The following is a 6,166-nucleotide window of genomic DNA, read 5'->3' on the forward strand; positions in this document are numbered from 1 at the left end:
GTACCTTGCAAGTAACAAAAAAATCTTTTTGCAACAAGAAAATGAATTTCAATTAGGCATTCCTTGTATCTGCTAATGAGACTCATAACGTGCATCATGTAAAGTCTTGTTATAGTCAAATACATTAAGCTTCCCACGATTTGCTTGTAAAGGGCGTTGTCAATCTTCCTTCCTTTCAGAATCCTTGATTGGCTTCAAACCAACCTTAGTTAGAGTTTGCATGGAAGTGCAATTCTTCATTTCAAACCAATATAAAATTTCTTACACATATTTCTTTTTTGTTTTGTAGAAGCCAAAGTTAACTATGGCATCTGAAAATTTCATGCAACCCACCATTCCTCACTTTAATGGTCACTGTGATCATTGGAGCATGTTGATGGAAAACTTCTTAGATCTAAAGAATATTGGCAAGTCATCGAAGCTAGAATAACAAACATAGTAGTAAGGGAAGTATTAACATAAACACAAAGAGTGTAATTGGAAAGATATAGGTTGAAAATCTCAAGGTGAGGAATTATCTTTCCAATATATTGGTTGCTCAATCCTAGAGACAATTCTTAACCACGAAACCTCCAAGCAAATTTGGGACTTTATGGAGAAGAAATATAAGGGAATGACAAAAGTGAAACGACAACAACTTTAAATACTTTCGGGTGAATTTGAAACATTACACATAAAATTGGGAGAGTTGAGTACATATCACTTTTCTGAAACAATGGTAATTGCAAACAAGATATAGATTCATAGAAAGAAGCTAAGGGATATCACTACAATTAAGAAATTTTTTATTAATGATGACAATATTTAATTATGTTGTCTGTACTATTGAAGAATAAAAAAAAAACCTTGGTGAACTTTCAATTGATAGTTTACAAGGTTCTTTGTTGGTTCATGAGTAGAAATTTAACAAACAAGACAGAGGGGACCATGCATTTCAAGCAACAACAAATCCTAAAGGAGTTGGTCATGGCAAAGGAAAATGGAAAGACAAGTATAGTCACCACAAATAAGAAGAAAATCAAGTTATTGATAACCAAAGAAAATGGAGAGCTCGTGATAATCATCGTTTAACAAACAACGACTCAAATTATGTAGATAATCAAATATTGAATGCTTTAATGCCACAAGTATGACTATTATCATTTTGAGTATCATATAAATTTCAGAAAAGAATATGGTGAAAAATCAAACTTTGTAGAGAAAAGAAGATCAAGACGTGTCATTTTTAATGGTGTGTCGTGCAAAGGAAGAAACTCACCAGAAGTTGTGGTATTTATATATTGGCTACAACAACCATATATGTGAAAACAAGTCTCTGTGTTTTTAACTTGGATGAATCTTTTTGGAATATAGTAAAGTTTGGAGACAATTCTACGATCTCTATTATGAGGAAAGGAAATGTCAAAATTAAAACCAATAAAGGTTTTGATCAAATTATCTCTAATGTTTTTTTCATTCCAAATTTGAAAATAAACTTGGTTAGTGTTGGTCAACTTCAAGAGAAGGAGTATGAGATCACCATTAAAGATGGAACATGTCGTATTCAAGATCCAGAAAGAGGCTTGATTGCTTAAGTCAATACGACAACAAATCATATGTTTCCTTTATATTTGACTAATAATACTTATTTTTATTTCCCTATAAAATATATATATTGCATGGCTATGACATTTTCGCTTTGGGCATTTAAATTTTGGTGGATTGAAGACATTGCAATAGAATAATATGGTAATTAGACTTTCTCAAATTTCATGTCCTTCTCAAGTCTGCGAAGAACACGTCGTTGGCAAACAACACTAAACTCCCTTTCAAAAAGAAAAATCATGGAGAACAAAACACAAATGTTAGAGTTGGTTCATTTAAATATTTGTGGGCCCATTAAATCGATATCAAATGGAGGTAAATGGTATTTCATAAAATTTATTAATTATTATAGTAAAAAAACTTGGATCTACTTTCTACAAGAGAAATCATAACCTATTATAGCCTTCAAAAGCTTTAAAATGCTTGTTGAGAAACAAACATGCCAATAAAAATTCTTCAGAATGATCTAATGGCGAATGCAACTCTCATGAATTTGTAAATTTATGTGAGATGTATGGAATAAAAAAACAAATGACAACAACCTTTACAGTGCAACACAATAGAGTCTCAGAGAAGAAAAACCACACAATCTTGAACATGGTGCAAAGTCTATTGGCAAGGAGTGGGGTTCCAAAAAGTTTATGGCTTGAAGCAGTCAATTGGAGCTTTCATATATTGAACAAAAGTTCCACATTTGTTGTTCAAAATATGATACCCAAGAAAGCATGGAATGGGTGAAGACCAATTGTTTGATCATTTCATAATTTTTTGGTGTATTGCATATGCCTGTATTCTACATGAGAAGAGGAGAAAACTTGATGATAAAGGAGAAAAATGCATTTCCCTTAATGTTAATGATCAATCAAAAGCTTATAAATTGTTATGAATTTGAGGCTAATCCAAATTATGATAATCACCTTAGAGGGGGAGGGGTGAATAGGGTGATGGTCTCTTTTCGCAAATATAAACTATGTGAATGAAGAGACAATTATATGCAAGTATATAATAAGCAATGTAAAGACAATTGCATAAAAATTAAAAGAGTTAGGGAAGAGAGAGTGCAAATACGAGAGTTTATAGTGGTTCGACACTTCCTTGCCTACGTCCACTCTCCTCAACCTCCTAACCGAGTGAGGGTTCCACTATCTTGAAGCTTCAACCAAGCTTCCAATCTCTTTATAATTGGATTATGGTTCCAATTCACCCTCTTGGACTTTTGGTTCCAAGCACCCTTTACACTTCTCAAGAATTATCCCACTCTTGACAACCTCTCAAGTGATACCCCTCACTTGAGAAAATTCCTCTCAAAGATATACAAATAATGATTTCACAAAAATCATAGCACAAGAACTTTAAGCTCAAATGATACAAGAGAAACTAGAATTGAATGGTGCACTAAAGATATGCAAGTTTTAGAATAATGGTGCACTCAAAAATACTCTTCCAAGGCTCAAATATAATCAAGAAAGATTTGGGAAGGTTTAGCTTATGAAACAATGAAGTTTGAAGCCTTTTTATAGAAGAAAAAAATCATACTAGCCGTTGGGGGTTCGACCGGTCGAGCTAGGGGTCGACCAATTGACTAGCCGTTAGGAAAAGTGACCGTTGGGCTTCAACCGGACCTCAACTGGACCTTAACCAGACCTCAACCGGTTGAGGTTCAACCTTGACCGAGAAGAGAAGGCCACTGGGAGAGAGATCAAGTTTTTGGCCTCCCTCAACCGGTCCTCGACCGGACGAGCACAACCGGTCTACCGGTTGAACCGGTTGAGCCATTTTTTTTGCTCAACACTCAACCTTTTTCAACTTAAAATCTTTTAACACAAGTTTGAAAATCATTTAACACAAGGTTTTAGTTGAAAACATGAAATCATCCAATTCTTAAGATATTTAAAACAATATTACTCTTTGATGATTTTGGTGCATAAATAAATAATGAAATGCATGAAAGTCCTAGTGCACCAACAACCTTACAAAGAGATCTTAAGAAGCTTTGGTCTTGAAAAACTTTTCTCTTTGAGGTGGTCTTCTTCTTCATGATTTCTCATTGGCTTGATTTGTCTTTGGATTGCCACTTTGGAAGTTGTCTTGCCTAATCACACTTGAAATATGATCATTAGTTCTAAACTTTGTTTTGTTATCATCAAAATCAAGATTAACCAAACCTTGGTTTCACATAAATTATATAACCCTATCACCAATAAAATTGTTATTAGTAGTGATGTCATCTTTGATGAATAATTGACCTTGTCATAGAGTAATACTTTTACCAAACAACAAATTTCAACAAACTTTGATGGTGAAAATGAAGATGGAAGGTAGCAGCTCGTGGAGAGCAAACAATAATCAATTCCAAATGTTTTAACAAATTCTCAAAGTTCAGTTGAAACAAAAGCAAATGAAGAACAAAGGCCTGAACGCAATAGAAAAATATCGACAGAGATGACTTATTATAAGGTAATTGGAATTGATCAAACTAATGATCCACTTATTTTTCTCTATTTTCATATTGTGATCCTGTAAATTTTGAAGAAGTTGTCAAATAAACAAAGTGACAAGAGGCGATGAATGATGAAATTACTTCTATTGAAATAAACACGCTTAGATTGAAGGAAAATGATGAAATTGATAAATACAAGGCGTGGACTATATAAAGATTTTGTTGCAAGACATGACGCAATCGTATTGATGATCACATTGGCAACACGAAACTCATGGCCTATATTTTAGTTGGATGTGAAATCTACATTCTTTCATGGAAACTTGGAAGAACAAGTATTTATTAATTAACCACCTAGTTATGTGAAGGTGGGCCAAGTATGAATGGATTCAATGACTGCATGAGCTTTTATTATTTTACTTTATTGTCTCCCTTATCAAATAATATAAAATTTGTTTTCTTTCACTTTGCTCAGTTTCTAACAATTTTTATTTATTATCGATTTTCTTACATGGAGACTTGGAAGAACAAGTGTTTATCGATCAACCACCTGGTTATGTAAAATTAGGCCTAAGTATGAATAGATTCAATATACTACATAAACTTTTATTATTTTACTTTATTGTCTTCTTTATTAAATAATTTATATTCTTTGATAAAAACTGTTCCAAACCGGGCAAAGTCAAAGAAAACAAAATTTATATCATTTGATAAAGGAGACAATAAAGTAAAATAATAAAAGTTTATGCATTTATACTTAGCCTTTTTATAAGGAATTATACACTATATCACATATCATGTGACAATGACCACCTCAACTAGACCCACGTTTAACATAAAAATAGTAACAATAAGAAACAAATAGCTAAAACATTACTCCACTACCCTAGTAATAGACTCTTATGGACTACAAAACAACAAACCATAATCAAATATAAGACTTAGTCAGATAGTGACCCATATGATTCAATATCTCTAATTCATGCATCTTATTATTCTTTGAGATCGCTATAAGGGTTTTTTTTTTTCCCCAGAGTTATGAATCTTTTTCGTTATTGGGCTAACTCTAATTTATTTAATTAAAATAGACTATTTTTTTTTTCAATGTTATGAAAATCTTGAAAGTTTTTAATAGAAATTAAAGATGATTCAAATTCAACTCTTTTGGAGGGATGAAAAGGAGTTAAAAAATTGTTTCACATTATAGCTATCTCTATCTGTCATTTGATAGCTACCTATTTTTGTTAGCTCCCATTTTAAATAAGATTTATTTGCCTATAAAACAAAGTATAAAATCCAAAAAATAAAAGAAATATTTAGACCAAAATACCAAAATTTTTTTCACTTTACCAAAGTAATTTTGATCCTTTCAAAATTATAAATATAGAATCAAATGGATAAAAATATATTTAATGTTATTTTAGAAAAATATTTTGATATTAAACAAGTATACAAAAATTTTGATGTAGGGTATTTTAATTAAAAAAATTATTATTTTTTATTTCTAAAAAACGTGAGTTATTTTTATTTTTTTGAATAAGGATTAATTTGAATCGTTTAATCAAATATCCCAAAATAAAAAATATTTTGGGATATTTTATTTTAAAAAATCATATTTGTATTTATTTTTAAAGAATAATATATATATTTAAAAAGAAAAACTTTTGTCACCCTGTGTCTGAGTGACACAAAAAATTATACAAATTTATATATAAAATAAATAAATAATATGTTTAAATTAAGATTGATAAATATTATGATCAAAGACTGATGTGAAAATTGGTTAAAAAATGATTTTATTATCATAAAATTTGATGCCGAAATTTGGTTTCATTTTTAATTCAATTATTTGATTTCGAATCCTTACTTGATTTCTATATAAGTTTTTTTAAAAAAATTTCATATACTTACACATTTTTCATATTTTTTCACGTGTTTTTGCACGTGTACTCTTACTAGTATATTAAAAAAAAACCTCCTTGTCATCCTAAGTTCCAAGGCCGCAGGTTGCCATTTCTAGGCGACTCGCAAAACTCAAAACGTCACCGTTTTCCCTTGGCATTATTATTATTATTATTATTATTTTTTAATTTTTTAATTAATTAATTCAGTGGCACCGCAAAATAAAAATCCTGCTTCCTG

This window comes from Vitis riparia, chromosome 10 (assembly GCF_004353265.1).
Source record: "Vitis riparia cultivar Riparia Gloire de Montpellier isolate 1030 chromosome 10, EGFV_Vit.rip_1.0, whole genome shotgun sequence".
Classification (NCBI taxonomy): Eukaryota; Viridiplantae; Streptophyta; class Magnoliopsida; order Vitales; family Vitaceae; genus Vitis; species Vitis riparia.